Here is a 21156-nt window from a genome sequence, read left to right as displayed (position 1 = left end):
ATCTTCTAAGAGGGAGTCAGCACTTCCAGGCGGAAAATGTGAATTGTCAAATTTACTTCCTGCCTTTCCACCAAGAACTCTAAGCAGCATACAGAGCACTCTTTCCTCCTATTTCTCCCCACAACAACAGCCCTGTGAGATAGGTTGGGCCAGGAAAGAGTATCTGGTCCAGTGTCACCTAGCAACCTTCTGTGGCTGAGGCTGGACTCTTGAACCACCATCTCCTTGAACCTAGTCCAACATTTTCACTACTCCACACATTGGCTTTCCTTCTCCTACTAGTAGATTTTTTTGCCCTCCCTTGCCAATCTATAGAGTTGAACCACTGGGCTGGCTGCCATTGATCATTTGCCAGATCTTCATTGAAAGAACATCAGTGGTGAATTGCACAGGTAGGCAACTGTATCTCCAATTGCTTTCAGAGCAGGCATGTGGAAGCCACTCTGAATAGCAGCCCCTTGTAAGCCATGACACCATGAAAGACATAGAGAAAAGTTAGGTCAGGCTGGGACATGAGGATGAAGGATCAGAAGCAGAGCAGGAGACTGGGCAATGATTCAACAGGTTACCAAATCAGCATTGCCAAGGGCTGATATTTCACAAATACTGCTTCTCTTTGATTAAAAGTAAACGTTTATACCATCCACCCACTGTGGGTAGAGGGGACCAGAGGGAAAAGTCAGGCAGAACTAGACAATGCTGTCTGTTGGCTTGGGTTCACACAACATGGGGGATGAAAATGTGATTGGCTAGATGGTGGCTCTGTGGCTTGTCCACCTAAAAGCTTAATCAGATCAATGAAGACTTGTAGCTGTACTCACGCAACATGCTAAGCTAGGATTGTGTTAATATTGGTTACCTTTTGAACAGTTTGGCATATTGTGTGAACTCAGCCCATTCAGTTAGTTTATGGTTCCATTTTTGCGTCTTTATTTGCTAGATATCTATTCTATCTTTCTTCAGTGAGATTAAGGAAATGTGGCATACCTTCCTCCAGCTTTTCACACCACAATACTCACTTTCAACACATTATTCAATAATGTAGGCCATGCCAGTAGTCAGGTTAAATGTGTTGTTTGAACCCAGCTCTTGCATTGTATGAACTTATGCAGTTGTATGCACATAGGCCATTTCATCTGATAAACCATGGTTGAGTAAACCATTACTTAGTCTGTTACACTAGCCCGATAATTCAGATAATTCTATCTAAGCAAGTATGCTCAGTAGTCTTTGACTTCACCTATTGCACTAAGCCATGGTTATTTAATAAATCACAACTGCCTAAGTTCCTACAAATGCTAACCCATAAACCATGTTTGGAAACCACAATGGTCAAGTTCACATAACATGCTTAGTCTCGAACTACATGCTGGGCTAGTCTGTTCAATGAACCAGCCACAACTGTCAGATTCAGGCTGACATTTCCAGCACTTCCTAGAGATGCCAAAGACTGAAAATGGGAAGTTCTGAATGCAAAGCAGGTGCTTTTTTCGCTGAGCTGTGAGCCAAAACTAAAATTAACTGCTCTGAGGGTTAGGGTGGAATAGGCTTCCAGCTGGTTCATGAACTTCTCCCAAGATGCCTTGAAACAAAAAAACCCAGCCACCAACTCTGGTTAAAGTATAGGTCACTCTTCTTCTTGAGCATTGCTACAACCTTTGGATGCTCCACTCCTTCCCACTGGTACCTCCCAAACCATCCCTTGTGAACAGAAGGGGGTAAGCCTTCTCCCCTCAGTTCCTCCTGGGCCATGAGAAGCAGAGCACGCAAAGCTCCTTGGTTCTCCATCCCAGCGGCTGCCCTGCAAGTGCCCTCTTTGGCAAAGCATTTCTCCCAGCTGCTGGGCTAGGATGGGAGGGGGGCTGCACATCTCCGGAGCAATGGAGAGCTGCCAGAGAAATGGCAGACAATGGCGAGCAGTGTCAGGGATGAGCTCCCTCAGCCAAGCACTTGCTCTGGCTTTTTTATCAAGCGTATAAATAGATGAGCTGCTCGTGGCTTTATTGACTGCAAAGAAGAACCCTCAAGCTCCTTCAATGGGGCATTTCAGAGGCACACACAGCCACGTGGCTTCCTTCAGCCTTGCCCGCCTTGTCCCCAATTGTTCTGGGACCCAGCTCCAAGCCCCAATTCTTCCAGCCAAGACAGTTGCTTGTCCTCCCAGCAGACCTGTCACTTTTCTCTGGAGCTTCAGGGTTTGCACCTCGCTGGGAACTGGGGTCTTCATTCATGCTATTGTAACATTGCTATATTGCCTGAACATTAGGCTAACCACTGCTCTCATTTTTGCTCTCAGACTCTGCTTGAAACCTTCCCAGAAGTACCGTTTGAGTATGTGGCTTGTTTTAATCTGGCTTGCTGAATGCACCACAGTTGATTGAGGAAACCATGGTTTGCATACCATAATGGCTGGATTCACACAACATGCAAAGCCAAATGTATTATGGTGTGATGTAATGTGTGAATGCAGCATCTCTCCTGCCTCCTTTCCTTTCCTTTCCTTTCCTTTCCTTTCCTTTCCTTTCCTTTCCTTTCCTTTCCTTTCCTTTCCTTTCCTTTCCTTTCCTTTCCTTTCCTTTCCTTTCCTTTCCTTTCCTTTCCTTTCCTTTCCCTTCCCTTCCCTTCCCTTCCCTTCCCTTCCCTTCCCTTCTCTCCCTCCCTCCCTCCCTCCCTAGACTAGATGATCACAACCAAAAGACAGGTCTTCTGGACTTCTTAACACCTCTGCACAAAGATAGTAGGACTCAGATTCCCTTCTTGGGCAGGATATTTGCTTACATCCCATACACCTTACATACTTCCAAAACACTGATGCCATTATCCTGCCTTATTAAGCTGCCCTCTCTGGATAAGCAGAGAAGAACCAGGATTAGGGAATGCCTTAATATAAGGTGCAGCTTAGCACATCTCCAAATATCCGCATTTCTCGAGACTTGACCCAGCCAACTGGTCACTGGTGCTGTCACGGAAACCAGTTCATGCAATGACTTTCATTTCCCTTCTTCCCATCAGGGAGGGCTGCAGTGCCTCCTTCTATCTACTCTCCTTACCATCAGCAAAAGATTGAACAAAATGGGATCTATTAAGAGATGCTTAAAAAGGAAGGGGGGATTGAAAACTCCTTGCAAGGTCTGTTGCTCCTGTCCTGAAGCTCTATTTGCAGGAGAAATACAGCTTACTACCAGCCAATCGATTGCCGTTAATAACATTGGAATGTTAGCAAGTTGAATGGATAGAGAAGTACAAAAGACAGAAAGTGGAGTGGACTCTAAATGAGTTGGATGCTAGGCCTTTGATTTCCAGGAACCTCTGAAAGGGCTCTGGTGTCTGGTAGGTCAGTCAGTTCTGCTTCTTGCCAGTAGACGCTTCAGGGCAGACGGGACTGAGCATTCTTTGTCTTGTTACCAAAATCAGGGCTGTAAAAATGCACCAGATAGACATGGCAAGACACTCCTTGCAAAGAAACATCTGAAGTTTTCATTATTAAAGTTCAATACACTTGGAGTCATATGCCCAGTCTAGAATATCCACATTCAAGTGGTGAAACTTGGTAAGTTTCTAGGTCTCAGTGGTTCTGATAATAAATTTGGAACCAAGAAAGGGGTTGGGGTTGGGGGATAGCTATTAAAAGCTTTTAATCCATATGTAGGCTTTTCTTGAATCTGAACCATCTGCTCTGGTACAGAGTTCCTTCCATCCCTCAATAGCCCATTTTTTCCATCTTTCCCCAAATTCTTTATTCTGTAAATTCAAGCAGTGGTGATAAGCTAAGGAAAAGGGCAGTTTTTCAGGCGTAACATCTTGTTTAAATATTTTGCAAGCAAGTTTTGTTTCTAAAGTTGAAGTATCATCGTTCTGAGGGGCACAGAAGTATTGTTAGATGCCTACAAATAAGGAGGCCGTTCTTGTATGGTGTTTTGCACACCATTTGCTGTAAAAGAACAGGAGGACAAAGAGATGGAATGGCTAAGGAATGGGTTTCAGTTTGGAAAATTTCTACCAAATACTAGGAGAAACTTCTTAGAAAACAGAGCTCTTTAGGAGGGGGACCACTTGATAGACAAGGGTGAGTTTTCTATTATTTATTTATTTACTTATTTAAGCCAAAGTTGCCAGGGATTCTGAAGTCGTGTCCTAGGCACAGATCTTGCCTTGAGCAAAGGGTTGATCTGTACAATTTTCAAGTTCACTTCCAACTTGACTCTTCTATGATTCTGGAGAAAAAAAGAAAGAAAGAAACATAGGATGCCTTAAAGCAAGTACACAAGCTCAGCCCCTTCCATTTTAGCTGAATTGTGCCTCATGTGGCTTTCTAAAAACAGTAGCTACAGTGTTGTCACACAAAAATAAGGGGTAGAATTTCCTTCCCTTCATAGTGCTGTCTACACATTGGATCCATTTCTACTCAGCTATGGATGGATGGATGGATGGATGGATGGATGGATGGATGGATGGATGGATGGATGGCTGGCTGGCTGGCCCTGGGGAAGTTATTGGAAGGTCTCTGCTTCAGTTCCCATAATCTCCAGAGAGGACACTTGTCAGACTCACTGGAGAACCTTTGCTAGTCCATAGTCACAATGCAGGCAAGGTGATTCAGTGGTCTTTTAGGAGCTGATTGTCTTAATCTATCCTCTCTCACAAGATCATTTATGAATATATAATAGGCATATTCCCTTCTATGCCTATTATATTCTATGCCATATTCATTCCTTAAAGAAACAGAAAACCACCAATGGGGTAAATCAGAGATGGCCTTTTTATTGTTGGATAACTGTTTAATTCTAGGAGCTGTTCTCATGGAAAGATGGAGTTCATGCACCTCAAGAGTTATTGCCTGCTCCTTGCTTGGACCAACTGTGGTTGCATTCTTACAAAAGTGATGGTGTCCCTATCTGCTTGAATGTTGGTGTAGATAAGCTATGTAGGATACACTTGAGGATGCAACTTTTGACAAGCCAGAGGGCCTTAAACTCCCAGCACTAAAGGACCAATGAATGAAGAGACACCTTACCCAATATGTGTTCTCTGGACAACTTCAGATATTTTTTCTCCAGAGTTTTATCAAGCCACATTGAAAAGAAGAATGTACATGCCTAGTCACTAGTGTGATTCATATGCCCATCACGTCTGTAACAAATAATGAACATTTTGGATTGGAGAGGGGGGAAAATACACCCCAGAGAGTAGTAAATCTGGGGGCAAGCCAATAGGAGAAATCCATACTGTGAAGAAAGTAGAACATTATCTAGCTCTTTAATCAGCTGGAGGGTATCTCTCTGCAGTCCATCTTTCAACTCAGTTTTGGAGTTAATCCAAAGGCATTGCACCTATTCATTCAAATTCACACAACACCTGAATTTAGTGCTTCATTTTTCCAGGCTGATCCAATAGAGTTCTTCCTATCCTCTTATTTTAAAGATGAAAAAGAACAAAACCCATTTTAGAGAAAGGCACAGGAGAGGCAATTGTCCTTCATATGGACTATGTGTGATTTTTTATTAAGAAGAGCTCTTACATCCACAGCCTACAGAACCTGACTCCTATCAGATGCATTGGACATCAGTGCCCATTACTCCTGACCACAACAGCTAAGTGCCATGGAAAATTAGGGATTTTCTACCAGCTCTGGAGGTTCCCAGACTGGGGGAACCTCCAGGGATGGTTTAAAACCACCAGTCAGCATTTGTTCAGAAACTCTCCATGTCTCCAAGGTCTTGGTAATCCTCAGTTTGAATGTCTTCTCCAGTGACAGCGGCCAAAGACAGGAGACAGTTCAATAGGTCACAGCAGCCTTGCACATGCAGAACGGACTAACTTTTATAACAAATACCTGGCATGGGATCCAGAAAAGGAAAGCAGATCTATCATTTGCCCAGCAGAGCTGGCTCTAGCAAATGATTTTTAAAAAAAAGAAAGAAAGGAAAGGAAAGCAAAGTCAAGTTCAAAACAGAGTCAAGTCAAGATTTGAAGTGGTAGAATAGGTGAACTACTTTAAACTTCGATAGGATTGCTGTATATTAAAAAAAAACTGGAAGCAGCAAAAACAGCATAAAATAGCAAGCTGTTTATAAAGAAGTCTTCCTGATTCACTGCCTTTTTACTTGCAGGATTTTTCTGTATGGAGAACAGTAAATGGCACTGGAATTGTTAGATTCAAGAAACAAATATTTATTTACTATATTCCGTTATTCGTTTGGTTTGGGCTTAGAATGTTGTGTGAGCCCAGCCAGTGGGGTTTTTAAACCAAAGTTTGTGGTTTAGCATCTTGTGCAAATCTGGCCAGCTGTAAGGCTAAGAGATCTGGGTTGCAAAGATCAAGAATTCTGGGAGTTGAAGTCCATGCATCTTCAGGTTGCCAAGGTTGAGAAATCCTACCTTAGACTGTTTTGGGGATTTGAACCTGGATCTCCCTGACCTCTGCCCAACATCTGCACTATTGTACTAATCCCCTTTTGGCAAAATGATTTGTGCACCCAGCACTACATAGTCTTAATCCCCATCATGCCCTCAGCATTAGCAAACTGGGCAGCTCCCTGTCCCAGACGATCTCTCATGAAGATTTCTGCAAAACAAGGGCCAAACTCCTAACTCAGGAGGGCAACTCAGAAAGACGGGTTCCCAGTGAGTCTTACTGGTTAGGTTTACTGTCAAGAAGGCAAGGGGTTAACGCACAAAATCTTGGAAGATGAATAAGCCAACATTCTAGCATTTGGTTTTAGTGACTTCATCAAAGCAGGGTTGCTGAGAGCTGTCTGAAGCTCTTTTTTCCAGAATGCAAGACGAAAGGGCTAACCAACCTTTTCCCAGATAAAACTCACTGTAATACATTCAGCTGCCCACCATTAACTATGTTTTGAGATGTTTCTGCTTCTTTCCCAGCCCCAGAGATCTTTTACAACAAGTCTGCATTTAGTCTAATCCTAGCAGATGGAATGGGAGGATGGGCTACATCTCAGTTGCCTCCCATTCCTCCCTTCCCACTACTGTGGACTGAGACATATGTCCTCTCATATGTGGGGCTGCCAGGACCTGTTATTGACTTCTAAATCGTGATCAGGCCACCTGCGTAGGACCAATTACCTACTTGCTGAGGAATGGAGGGCCAAAAGAGAAGAAGCTGATCAGCCTGGTCTCTAGATACTTTGAACTTCAATGCCCATAACCCCTACTAGAAGCCCAACACACCTGAAGATCCATAGGTTGAAGAAATAAATGAAAAGTTAGGCATCTATTACTCAAGACTCTTTGGCCAGACAGGATGAAGAGAGAATGAACAACTTTCTGGTCTTCCGAAGGGAGGGGAGAACAGTTTGTGTGCATGTCTGCATGCGTGTTTTAGCATCACTTGGCATTTTCTGTGATCCCCTTATAGAAATTACAAGTTACTGAATAGCTTCTCCCATCGGAGGAAAGGTAGGGAGATACGTAGGAAGGCAAAGATGAGAGAACAACAAGTGAAGAAGAGGGCGGCTTTCAGGAGCTAAAAATAAGTAAGTTTGTTGCTTGAATAATAGTGGGTTGTGGGGAAATCTGGCTGGTCCTAAAGTAGCACAGGGAGAAAGCTTGGATTGTTGCATTCGTTAATGGTTTGATTCTAATCCATGAATGTTTGCTATTCTCAGGCAGAGGCTGTGACATGATCCACCTCCAGATCCTGCCTTCTAGCAAGTCAAGAGTTGCACTCAAGCAACCTGGAAAATAATAATAATAACAACAGTACACCTTTACCAGAAAAATAGAGTTTTTTACAAAATTCCATCCCATAAGATTAATTTACAACTTAACAGCTAAACCAGTAAATAGATGGCAGTAACCGAAACCCATCCAAACACAGCAGTCAAAGTCTGTGGCTAGAGAAGCATGCAAAGAATTGCCAGTTGCTTCCCTGCGTGTCAGCTCTTCAAGGTAGGCCAAGTTAAGAAACAGTCACAGCAAGAATTCCAATGTTCTGTCCTGGAGTAAAGGAGAAGAACAGAATCTTGAATGCTTGCCCAAGTTTCTCTCTGTCTCATCTCATGCTAAACAAAATCAAGGTAGAGATACTCTGAGTTTCTTTCTCACTCTTCCCCCTTTCTCAGGACCAGGTCATCTTTTCTGCAAGCTTACCACCATTTAATGGCTTACTCATCCTTTCCCTATCCCCAAGGTCAGCTCTATCTTCTTTTACATCAGTGTTTTTCAAAACTTGGTAACTTTAAAAATTTAACGTTTAAATTAAACTTTAAAGATTTAAAGATTAGGAGTTTCCTACCCTTTAATTCTGACCTCCACCCCCCAAAGTATCTGGCAGCATTTCTTTTCAAGGATTCAAACATTGACCTTAATTCTCCTACAAAGGGGGTTTCTGAAAACTGGCAAAGATCTATAGATTTTTATCTTTCATCCCAGAAAGGCAAATACTGTACATTGCTCTCTTTCACTCTTTTCATCTTTCTGTGGTATGTTACCTTCATTTTTACCATGTTATATGTTATACGCTCTCTCCTTTTAAGTCCTCCTTCCAATCAGAAGTATCTACAGGTCAAAAAAGTCAAGGTGGTGGCCATGATGGTGCGATTGAAACTCTACCTTTTTAATGTACCTTACCATCTTGACTTTTTTGACCACATCCTGCTTCCCATTCTTTACGTGATCTTTTGGTTGCCATTTTTGGAAACTCAGTTTAATGTCAGTCTTCAGAGCTTTATAGACAAGGAGGGACAGGCAGGTATCATTCATGTATGGCCAACTGGAAAGTTCAAACTGTTCTTGCTCTGGTTTTGATTAACAAGAGTGGCTGTTGCTTTTCGGTCAACAACGCTGGCTGGGCCATCGTATCATGGCTAATGGACTTCCTGCTTGGGAATGAGTGGGACAGATGAATTCTTGCAAACATGCTATTTCCCATTGTAAGGTGCACCTTTCAAATTGTCTCTTGCATTTTGGTCTCGAAATCACGTCTGCTTACTTCTGGGAAACTTCATTATCGTTCAGAAATAAAGTCTTCATCTTCTCTTGCGCATTACCATGAATGCGGTTCCCATGACAATGGATGTTAATACATCATGTTATACCATAAACCATAGTTTATCAACCACCATGTTGAAGCCCAAACCAAGGAAACGTGTTAGCTTGGCTAACAGAGATATCATTTCCAGGACACTGTTCTGGGAACTCCACACTCCACCCATATCTACTGTCAAGAAATCTCCTGCAGATAAACATCCTTTAACACACCAGCAGCACCAACCCCTTATTAGCCCTCCCAACTACAAATTAATGAGTTCTCTCAACTGGAGAATTCATGACCTGCTTCACATACGTTATCTTGACAGTTCTTGTCTTAACATGTGATATGAAACCAGCCATGAAAAGTTGCTTTCTTGAATCAGGCTGTCCCAGTGTGATGAATCTGGCTTTTTATCATCTGGGCCAAGTCCAGGTAATTCCTCCTCTACACCCCCCTCCCTCCCCGGACCAGTCCCTTTTCTAGAGATGCCTTCACCTTTTGCAGACGCACACAGAGGAGGCAGCCAACCCACCCCAAAGTGGAGGTGGATGGATATGACTCAGGAAGGATAATGAGGAAGATCAGAGGCAGAGAAAAAGCACAAGCCCAATGGCTGCAGCATGAGAGGGGGGGGGGTGCAAGCGGGTGGGGGTGAGCAGATGTAAAAAAGAGCTACTGTCCTTCAGCCCCACGCTGTCTCCCTCCTTTCCTAGATCCCCATTAGTCATAGCGCACCAGCTGCAGATAGTGGGAAGGCATCCCCTTTCTTCTTCCTCCTCCAAAAAAATGGTGACTCATCCCAAAAAGGGAGAAAACCCAAAGTTTGCAAATGAGACCTCTGAGGCCGGATAATCTGCAAGAGTCATTTTTCCCCTTGGCTGTACAAGATGGGAGGAAGTGCCCTTTTAGAAAAGGAAGGAGGAGGAGAAGGAGAAGGAGAAGGAGAAGGAGAAGGAGAAGGAGAAGGAGAAGGAGAAGGAGAAGGAGAAGGAGAAGGAGAAGGAGAAGGAGAAGGAGAAGGAGAAGGAGAAGGAGAAGGATTCAAGCAAGCAATTCAGTTGGGAAAGAGAGAGGTGGGGAAAAAAAACAGAGCATTATCTGGGGCTATAATTTGGGGAAAAAATGGCCTGCTTCTCTGCTTCTTGTCTACATGGACAAAACACAGCTCTCTACTGTATGCCAGGGCTGGGCTGGTGCTTTTGTTTGTCTTGTCCGCCAAAGTTGGTCAGCCCCAGATCGGTTCCAGGTGTTCCCCTCTCCCTCCCCTGATTCCTTGGATTCTCCTTTTCAGCATTCGCATCCCTTTGAAGTCCTACTTAGTAGCAAACACCTATTGTTAATGCAATACAATCCCCCTCCTGTTTTTCTTTTTTCCTGCTTCTTCTTCTCTCCTGGGGCAAAAGAGACCTGCCATTCCCCCCCCCCCCACCTACCCTCCTCCCACTTCCACGCATGCACCAATGTTCTTCTGAGTCACTCCCAAAGAGACGGGAAAGGGGGATTGCCTGCAACACTGCAAGGGGCTGAAGAGCAGGGAATCTGCCTGCTTCAGCCCCCCCCCCCCTTTTCAACAAATAGCAAAAGCAAGGATGACGTCATGTCTCCTCCCCCTTGAAAGAGCTTTCCGCACTGTTCTGGCTGAAACCTGCTTGACACTGGAGCAGTTGCTCCCACATTTGGCTAAGCAGAGCCCTTCATTTTTAGCATTTCTCCTGGTCTGAAACAGGAACGTTTGAAAGACTCGACTCGACTGATCCAAAGGTTTGAACTATACAGCTCTGGAAAGAATACATATACATGTATTTTCAAGGGTTGTTTTTTCCCTCCCTCTGTCACTTGACTCCCGTTCTTCTTGTGCTTCAACTGACTCGGGTTTTAGATTCCAAGGTCAGCAGGATCTGTTCTTTCACATGATGTGTAAAGGACCATGGACAAGGATGGCATGTGAGAAAGGCCAAAAAAGGAGCCTTGAACAAACTCCAAGCAAGTGGGTCAACACCAGCACACAACCACAAACTATGGTTAACAAGCCCACCTTGATTAGTTTCCCATAGCATCCTCAATCACCAACAAACAAACCACATTACAAATTAATGAGTTCTCCCAACTGGAGAATTCCTGACCTGCTTCACATATGTTATCTTGACTGTTCTTGCCTTAACATGCAACACAAAGCCAGCCATGAAAAGACCACCCATATGGCCCTCAATCTATTGATGGATATGCAGTGAACAACAGAAAATGGGTTGCCTGTTGCCAAGCCGCACAAAGCTGGCAAACTCAAGAAGTGAGAACCACACAGATTTCAGAGAGGCATCTTTAATGCTAATCAGGGTAAAAACATAATCTCGAAAACTGTAGAAGTAAGTTCCAGGCAGACTTATAGCAAGCCAACATTTTCTTCTCACAGCCCTCACATGGGACTGTGATGTCCCTATTTGCAGCCCCTGAACTCACAGTCTCTTAAACCTGCCCTAACCTTTCCCCATCTGAGATGGGACTACAAATTCCTGGAGTCATAGTCCAGTTCACGCTGGATGACACCAGGCTAATCTACATGCAGATTTCTTTCTTTAATTGTCCTTGGAGGGGACCTAAGAACATTGCTATCTTCAACGAGAGCCTGTCTCTTGCATGATTCTCCAATTCTCCCGCACTCTGTCCTTCATTCTGATCCAGAAAACTGGTGAGCGGAAAGAACATCTAATAAAGGGGTAGCTTGGGATCCATCACAACAAAAGGTGCTAGGCCTGGCTCTAATTATATCATCCAGAACCACATAGAGCTGGGGCAAGAAGTAGCTGCAGCCTCTTAACTCAGTTTGTGTGCTGCATCTCTGCTGGGGTCTACAATGGCCATATCTCCTACTTCCAGAAGGCAGTTGTGTGTTTGAAGTACAGTTAGAAGACACTGCCCAGGCCAGGTTCAGGGTAAAGAGAAAGTACCTTAGAAAGGTGGAGCAGGGGACCAGGAGTTGGACAGTGGAACAGAGCTGGATGGAAGACCAAGCAGTCATAAAAACCAATATTTTCGCCACTATGGTGAGGTCTATCATATTCTTCACATGATAGCAATTAGTTCTAAATTTGCATCTACACATGTAAACAAACACTGAAAGTATTGTGCAAATCTGTCTCCTCTTTTGCATGCACATTCTCTCTCTCTCTGCAATAGAAAAGCTATGAAACTCAATGGCAGAGAGAATGGAACTGCTGAGGAACCCTTGAGCAATCCAGGAGCATCGCAAATTTGTCTAGAGGGGCTCAGTGGCACACCTCCTCCTCCATGTCACAACTGGGTGTCTCCCATGCCTGCATTCCTCCACCTCCTACGTGTCTGTGCTCTCATCCTCCTAAAATGCAGCCGCAGCGAGTCATTTACCAATAGGTCCCATGATGTGTAGTCTTGGTCATGCAACACATTGACCTGTAAGGTGATGTGCTTGCCTTTGGCTTCCTGTGTTGCATGAACCCAGGCTTTCTGAGCTGTAAACCCTCGTGCATGCATTAGCATGCTGACTGAATCTAGCCCCTTGTGGCTTGTTCCCTAAATCACAATTAAGCCAATAGTGGCTTTCTGCATTTCACCTTGTTCTTTCCTACAGGCAGTGACAGCAACTGAACATGACATCTTTTGTGTGAAAACATAAGGTTTCACTGCATCTCCAAGCATTACTAGGTTTGGATTTTATCATGGTTCATTGCCGATAACTGTAATGAACTGTAACTCTACTTCTTTCAAAGACACAGCCTGGGAGCGCTATCAAAGGCAAGCTGCAGCATTAATGCACACTGCATCACCCCTCCTGGGGCTGCATCTTAGGTGGGGGGAGGCATTAATACATTTCCTGACTGGCTGCCCACTTTCTCTCCCCTTCCCTCAATGAGAGAAATAGCATTGCTCCAGTATCTAAGGAGAATTTTCCAGGGATTTCAATTGGCGGCTGTAAGGTGGATTTTAAATGAGTTGAGATCACAGCAAGGTTCTCCTCCAGGACCAAGGTTTCCATAACCTGGGTGGGGAGCAGTAACAGTGCTCACACCTTACCAAGGGAAGGTCAAAGACATCTTGCCTGCTTTGGAAGAATCTGCAAAATTCTGTGGTTCCTTCTGCTTTTGCCCTAGCGCTTAGCTTTAGAAAGGCTAGTTTCTACATGGCTTGGTAACAGCTCTCCAAGATTCCCAAGAGTTTGGGGAGTGCAGTACTGAAACAGGTTTTAGTTTTGTTTTTTGGCTTTTGGCCTGCAACATAAATATCTTTCTGTAAACACATCTCTTTTTTTGGAAAAATAAAAGTCATAGTTTTAATTTCATAGCTCGCCCTTTGAGTTTCTCTAAGGTTGGCTGGGATTTGCTGCATGAATAATCCTACCCTCCTTTCCCTAATGGTAGAGACAACTTTGAAATTTGGATCTCTTTTCCCCCCATCTTTAGGAGTCGATAGATGACAGATGGATGGGAGGGGATTTGTGCCTGGCTCGTAGCAGCCTTCCCCCTCTACCGTTCTCTGGATGAGTCGAGTTTCAGTTCCCAGAATCCACAGAAGTCAAACCCATCTGGAGGCACTAGGTTGGAGGACAGTGGGCTAGATAAGGAAAGAATGCCAAGGGGGAGAATAACTGAGCTCTACTTGCCAACATATCCTTCAGTTAAATCTAGAAGATTCTGGAGATTGCCAACAGATGTTTAGAAAGGCCTCTCCTAACGCAAATACCCAGGCTATATCGCCAGCCAGCAGGGCCAAGTAGGATGGACTAGAGTGTTTCTTAGAAACCACTGACTTTATTTGAGTCCAGTGAAAAATGTGCAAGCCTTGTGGTACGTCTACTATGCAATCAGATATACTTGTCTACCCAGCACTATCAAATTCTCCAAGACTTGACCTCTGGATGATCATAGTTTCCAGGAACATTGGTTGAAAACCTACTGAGGCTGTTCTGATGCACAGTGCTACCTTCCTTTCCCTTGTCCACTAGAGTCGTTTCACCGAGATGGGCAGTGACAAATTTGATTAATAAATAAATAAATGGTGGGGAAAAGAACGGAAAACTGGACTGGTCCTAGAACTGGACAGTGTGAGGCAACTGCTTAAGACACCTGGAGCAGGTTCAGAGAAGGGCAACCAGAATGATGGGAACTGGAAACAAGAGCTTTGAAGAGTATGCTTAATGTTGAGGAAAGATGACTGAGAAGGGGATATGATAGGACTTTACGATGCATTTTCTATGTGAGTGGCATCACACCAAAAATCAGTGCAACTTGTGACATGTCATTGCAGGGTATGAAAGAAGGGACTAAACTTTCAGAATAGTGTATTCCATTTGAACATTAAAAAAGTCTTCTTAGCACAACCAATCTGACAATGGACCGAATTACCTGTGCTAGTGGTGGGATCTGCATCACTGAACATGTTCAGGCAGAAGCTACAGAGCCATCTGTCATGGATGCTTTAAGCTGGATTCCTGCATTGAGCAGAAGGTTGAACCATAGTTTCAATGGCCTCTTCCAATTCTAAGATTCAAGGGTGGCAAATGATACATATTGCTTGCTGTTGCTGTTTTATTGCCAAAAGAAGGAGGCATGTATGATATTTTGTGCCTTATGGGCCAAAATTACCTGGATGACTTTGTGTATTTGACTATAAACCTGAATCTAGGGTAGGAGTGCCAATATTTCGCTCAGATGCTCTTTTCCCTTCCTTTGATATCTCAGAATTGAGCTGGCAATGTTTTCCCCTGTTCCAGTCCAAGGTTTTTTCACTGTGCAGGAAGGGGGAAAAAAAAAAAAAAGATTAGCTACAGTGTGTTACTCTCCAAATCACCAGAGGAGAATACCCTTGGCAACCTTCATTACCATCTTCTGATCAAATTAGCTTTCTGAGCTTTTCTTCAAAGAATCTCTAGGCTGCCCTTGGAAAAATTGAAACCTAGAAATCTAACTGGACTGGTTCCCGTAGATGTCTGGGCATTTTGATGGATGCAATGATCCACACACACACACACACACACCCCTCCGATTTACTGATGCAACTAATAAACAGGGTCTCCCCCTAGTGGCTCAATTCTATTACAGCTTGCTTCTCCAAGCCAGGTTATTGGAAAGTCGGTGTTTGAGCTCTTAATTCTTTGACTGGGCTAGAAAACAGGTGAAAAGAGAGTCAGAAAGATGCCATGGCTTTGCCAAGCTGTTTGCAGTCAGGAGATCTTAGCCCTATCCATAATGTCAGCTTCTACTCCAGAGCATGATGTTAAGGCTCTGGATTGATTCAATGGCTTCCAGTTGGATTGGTTGCTCCAGATCGCTTGGATAGTTCACTCAGAAAATATGATTCAAAGGGGTAGTTTGCCTTCGCACCAAATCTCAAACTGAATTTTTGTACAGCCCTAACATATTTTACTTTGATTTTTGCCCCAAACAGATTGATAATCATTACATTGTGATCTGGTTATTCCTATATAGTTGATTCCTTAGACAACTCAGCTGCACACAGAGGGGGACATGGAGATACTTTCATACTTTCAGAGGTGCTCTGAAGACAGGGGCTATTCAGAGGATCTGGTTCCAAAGCCTTTTGGATTCAGGACAACTGATATACCAAACATGATTAATCATGCCAACACATATTCCTGTGCTACCCAGGACATGGTTACAATGGGATCAATTTTCTGGCCCAGCTTGATTGCAGAGCAAATTCTAGCAGAAGGAGGTCCCTAATGCAGGACCACGTGTCAGTGCTGAGAATACAGAAAAGTAGCATTCTTGTACAAGAAATGCTGTTGCCAAAAAGGGCCCCAAAAAGTACTGCAGGATTAGTTATCTATTGTGGAGAAGATGAGCATAGGGTATGAGCTGTGGCTTCAGATGTGTTGCTTATGCAATGCCCACAAAGTCTCCTGGGCCAGCCAAGTCTTCTTTAAGTTGTCCAGATGCAGGTCCCTCGCTAAGAGTTGTAGAATGACCTAATGAAAACTGGGAGCTCTCTTCCTCACCGGTCCTGCATTGCAGCCCCTTGAGAAGGCAGCGACATTTTTTGAAAAGAGCCAGATAGAAGTCCTGTCTCTCATCTAACAGCTAGCAGGAGCAGGACAAGAAGGCGGAAAAGATGTCAACAAATGGGTATTCTTGTTCAGCTCACTCAGTCAACCTTTTTCTTGGCCTTCTTCCACTCCTGCGACTGATAGCCTAAATTTAAGCAGTTGCTCAGTCTGAAGATAACACGCAGTCTGAGGCTGCAGGGCTGAATGAAGATGTCAGAACTGTAGGTCTGTTCCCAGAATTCTCCCCAACTGCACCAAAGTTACATGGGGTGGAACATACAATACTAATTGGAATGATTTGATTTCATTGTAATTCATTGTGAATTAAAATAGTTTAAATGGGGTTTGTGTCCCCTCCTTTTTTTTTTTTTTTCCAAACTGCTGATCCCCTGCCTGATCCCCAAATGCCAGGTATGATCCTTGGCCTGGAAAAAATTGTGCAAACGTTAGATAGAGGCATAGAAAGCCTCCCCTGCTAAATTTCCAGAAATGCTAAGGGATTATGGAACTTTAGGCCCAGTGCTGGAGAATCTAGACAGCCTAGCTTGCAAAGCCAGCATAATTTATGCAAGCTTCCAAAATGGCAAAATCAATTATGCGCAGGCTTTAGGTTTTGTGGCACAGTAAATAACACCAGCCAAATTGTTAATAATGTTAGTCAGCTGAGCTGGTTGCAATCCTTCCCAGCATTGTCTTCTCCAGAGATGTCGTGTTGCAACTTCTTCCTCCAGTCACCATCCATAAAACACCAGGTTGGGGTAAAACCAGTTTTCCGGAAGGCGTGTTGGTGGAATCGTCTTTGAAAAGGAAATAGATCAAAGTATCAAAGAGCAGCAGTAATCAGAACCTGGACTGCAGTCCTCCTTAGATTTATATTGTAAGGATATGGCACTCACTGAGAAACTGACCACTGACTGATGTTAGCTCAACCTTCAGGACAGTCTTTCCCAATCTTGAGTCCTCTGGAAATGTGTGGATTCCAATTTCCAGAATTCTTAGCAATGACACATCTGGGACTGATTGGAAAGGCTACTCCACTGGTGGAGCGAAGAGATTCTAGAACAGTGTTTCTCAACCTTGGCAACTCTAAGATGTGTGGACTTCAACTCCCAGAATTCCCCAGCCTGCCATGTTGAAGTCCACACATCTTAGAGTTGCCAAGGTTGAGAAACACTGTTCTAGAACATGGCCAGGGAGGAAATCCATCTCATGCAAAAGGAGGGCAAGACAACATAATTGTTCAGTTCATGGAGAACCGTCCCAGACAACTGCTCTTATGGGTTTGACAATGACATAATGATAAACACGCAGGGAATAGGAGCTGACAAGGGAAGACAGAGATGCCATAATTAAGCTGAATGAAGATGTCACTTAAAACATCACTCAGGGGCTGATGGAGGGTGATGGACACAACCCATTGTGCTGATCGAGGTGGTAATTTGCTTCTGTGTTTGAAGAGGAGAGGGAGAGAGGTCCAAGCTGCTGATACATGCTCAGCTCTTTCTTTTAACTTTTAACCTGTCTCGGCATTACAGAAGAATACAACGGCAGGAGCTCTTTGGATCTCAACCGAAATCGGCTGAAGATTGAATAGAGGTTGGGGATTGAATATGGGGCCTTCTACTTTGGTGAAGCACATGCTCAGCCAACGAGCTGTAAGTCATGCCTGTCATCTGTGTAAAAATGTGCCAAGGGATCTTGGATGTGCAGCTTGCATGGGAATACAGCTGCCTTGTACTAGAATAGCCCTGCTTCTCACTAATGCTCGAAGAAGCCAGAGGCTATCAAAGAAGAGCAGCAACTGAGAGCACTTTGGAGATTTTGGGAATGCCTCTCCATGACTGATAGCTGCTAAACCCAGGCGAAGGCTTCTGTACGAACGTCTGCAGATTCACACACGTCCCTTCATGAACTGGCCCTAATTTTCAGGAAGGAGATAAATGGCAATACAAATATCTGACGTGATTTATGAGATGAGAGCAGTCAGTCTTTTTAAGCTGCAAGTCCTATTCAGAAAGGCAACGAAATGAACAGAGGTCATCTTGGGACTCTGCACAATTCTGAAACCCTTTAATTTATCTGGACAGAGCTCACAGAATGATGGTTAACCCAGGTTTGCTTAGAAGTCTTACTGCTTATTACTGAAAAGATTATATTTCAGTTTTTCTAGCAGAAAACTATATGGGCATAAAGGTGCAGGACCCAGCTAAGCAACATTAACTGATCTTGAAAAAACTAAGCAGAAGACTTAGTTAATACTCAGATGGGAAACCAGCAGGACATTATAAGACTGCAGACTAAACTGGGAAATCAAAAATATCCCAGAAGACCACCATGATAAATTACTTCCATATCATTGCCAATAACATACGTGGATGTCCATGCAGTCAGGAGCTGAGATTGATGCAAGGGAGACTTGATCTTCCTTCTCATTCCCTCTTTTGGGTAGGTACATATATATTGGCAAAATAGCTACCTAAAGAAATGCTAGTGTCATCCTAGCTTAAATTTCAGACGCCATCTGCATGGCAGGAGAGTGTTGCCCAACTCCATCACCTGATCCTTCTATTACTGGATGGCTAATAAGGAGGAATTGGTCAGAAAATATTCTTGATGTCTTCCAAGGTCACCTCCCCACCACCGTGTCCCTCCTGTTCCTATGGCAGCCAATGGTGTTAATTTCTTCTTATCAGACAATAAAAGTTTTATTACCCATAAGGCAGTGTTGTCCAAACTTGGCCACTTTAAGATGAGTGGACTTCAACTCCCAGAATTCCCCAGCCAGCCATGCTGGGTTGAAGCCAGTTGAAGTCCACTCATCTTAAAGTGGCCAAGTTTGGACAACACTGTCATAAGATATCAAAGTTCTGCATGGCTGCTGTGAACATGTGCAAACAACTGGCTGCCACCCGTGACTGACATTCAGTACCTGATTCACTAATCTTCTCTTATGTAGGGATGAAATACTGACTCCCGTTACTCTAATACCTGATTTAATAATTACTTTGATACTTTGGACTCTTAGAATTCATAGTACTTTCATACGAATATTCACCTTTTCAATTGTTGATGGTTATATGGATAGTTATTTATTTATATGCTGTATTTAGAGTGTGTGTGTGTGTGTGTGTGTGTGTGTGTGTTCTTTTTTGCCTGGTCAATGACCAAAATAAATATTATGTATCTATCTAACCCATGGCAGCCAGAGAGTTCACATCAGAAGCAAGCAGGGCAACAGCAATATAGGAAGATGCCAGAAGCAGGCGGCCGCCTCAGTGACAATGGCAAAGACATCAATTCATCCTGTGCAGGAGAAGGCAATGGTAAACCCTTCTGTGTTTTTACCAAGAACATCACATGGACAGCAAAGATAAAATGACTGATGACAGAGTGCCAGATGATGGGCCCTTCAGGGCAGAGGGCACTCAACATGCTTCTGAGGCAGAGCTGAGGATCTTTTGGAGTCCTGATAGTGTTTATGACATAGCTAGATAAAAGCCTTTGGGACGTCTAGTTGCTGATGTTGCCATAGTGGAAAAGAAAATCCGAAGCTGCAAAGGTTTAATAATTCAATAAGACATTTAAATAAGACATTTAATATTAAGTGTTGTATGCCAGCCAGAGTCACTTTTATGTGAGATGGGCGGCTATATAAATATGATAAAATAAACAAACAAATAAATAAATAAATAAAATAACAGAAATCAACAATTTCAGACAGCATATGAAGTGCACAATTCACTTAATCCAAGGGCCGCGTGACCCCTGGAATAAACTTTCTGCTGTTTGTATCTGGAGTAGATCTCTTTGCATCAGGCCAGAGGGAGGATAGAATTCATATCTAAATGCTTTAAATATTAGTGTTTTTAAAAGTGCTTTTAACACATGGCTTGTAAGCCACTTAGTCATCCCTCGTTGGAAGGAAGGAAGGAAGGAAGGAAGGAAGGAAGGAAGGAAGGAAGGAAGGAAGGAAGGAAGGAAGGAAGGAAGGAAGGAAGGGGCTTTGAATAGGCAGGCAGGAGAAAGAAAGAAAGAAAGAAAGAAAGAAAGAAAGAAAGAAAGAAAGAAAGAAAGAAAGAAAGAAAGAAAGAAAGAAAGAAGGGAGGGAGGGAGGGAGGGAGGGAGGGAGGGAGGGAGGGAGGGAGGGAGGAGCTTCACTACTTCAGAGTAGAACAACATGAATGACAAGAAAATGAAGTGGCCACATGGGGGAGCATTAGAGCTGACCGAGAGGCTGAAATATAGTAGCAAGGCTAAGATGTCTTAATAAGACTCAGATCTTTCATAGAGTCATAGAACTGTGGAGTTGGAAGGCAATGCAAGGATCTTTTAGTCCAACCCTTCTATGTTCAGGGAAATAAATTAAACTATCCTCATAAGTGACTGTCCAGCATCTTCTTAAAGCCTTCACAGTTGGAGAACCCATCATTTCTGTAAACTCCATAAATTGTTCCACTGTTGTATAGACCTTACTTTATGAAGGTTTTCCTTATACTCAAATGAAATCTAGGTCACTGCAACTTGTATCCATTATTGCTCTCTTTATGTTCACTTTCGAATAATGACATTTTACTGGTCAGTGTCTTGATGCTAGGCTTAATGGCTGAATCCTAGATGTTAAATTTCAACTTCCAGAGAGCACTGGTGAAAGAGGGAATCCACAGTTCCCATGGCTGGCTGCTGTATGACAAAAAAGAGAGATCTCAAGGAGATCTTGGCTGGATTCCATCATTGGGGCTCTCCTGATGTCAGCCTGGTCTCCTTCATAAGCAGGCCCAAAGTCTTGGAAGCAGATTGCAACATGCAGGCAGGCTAATTTAAGTAAAAGTTATGTTTTAGATAAGTGATTCCAATTTAGGGTTGTAAAGTCAAAATGAGCTTTTCCAGTTGGATCCAAAAACTGGTGGTAAGGCTCAACAGAAGTTCTGCCACTTGATATTCACCAAGGCCTTTTCCTAGCTAAACTAAAATAGATACAGCAAATCAGAAATATCTGCAAGTCTACAGAGCTTTCCAAAATTCTCCACCAAATTCCTAGAGAAAGAAAGAGGGACAACCCTCTGAGTTTCTCCACAGGGAGGAGAAATTCTCCAGTCATTTCTCAAGGTCAGGATTCCCCTTCACTGGT

Source organism: Python bivittatus, unplaced genomic scaffold (genome assembly GCF_059951505.1).
Source record: "Python bivittatus isolate LINGU-HERP-01145 unplaced genomic scaffold, Pbiv_v1 ctg000320_np1212, whole genome shotgun sequence".
NCBI lineage: Eukaryota > Metazoa > Chordata > Lepidosauria > Squamata > Pythonidae > Python > Python bivittatus.
The sequence above is the reverse complement of the archived record's forward strand: the minus strand, read 5'-3'. Positions refer to the sequence as shown.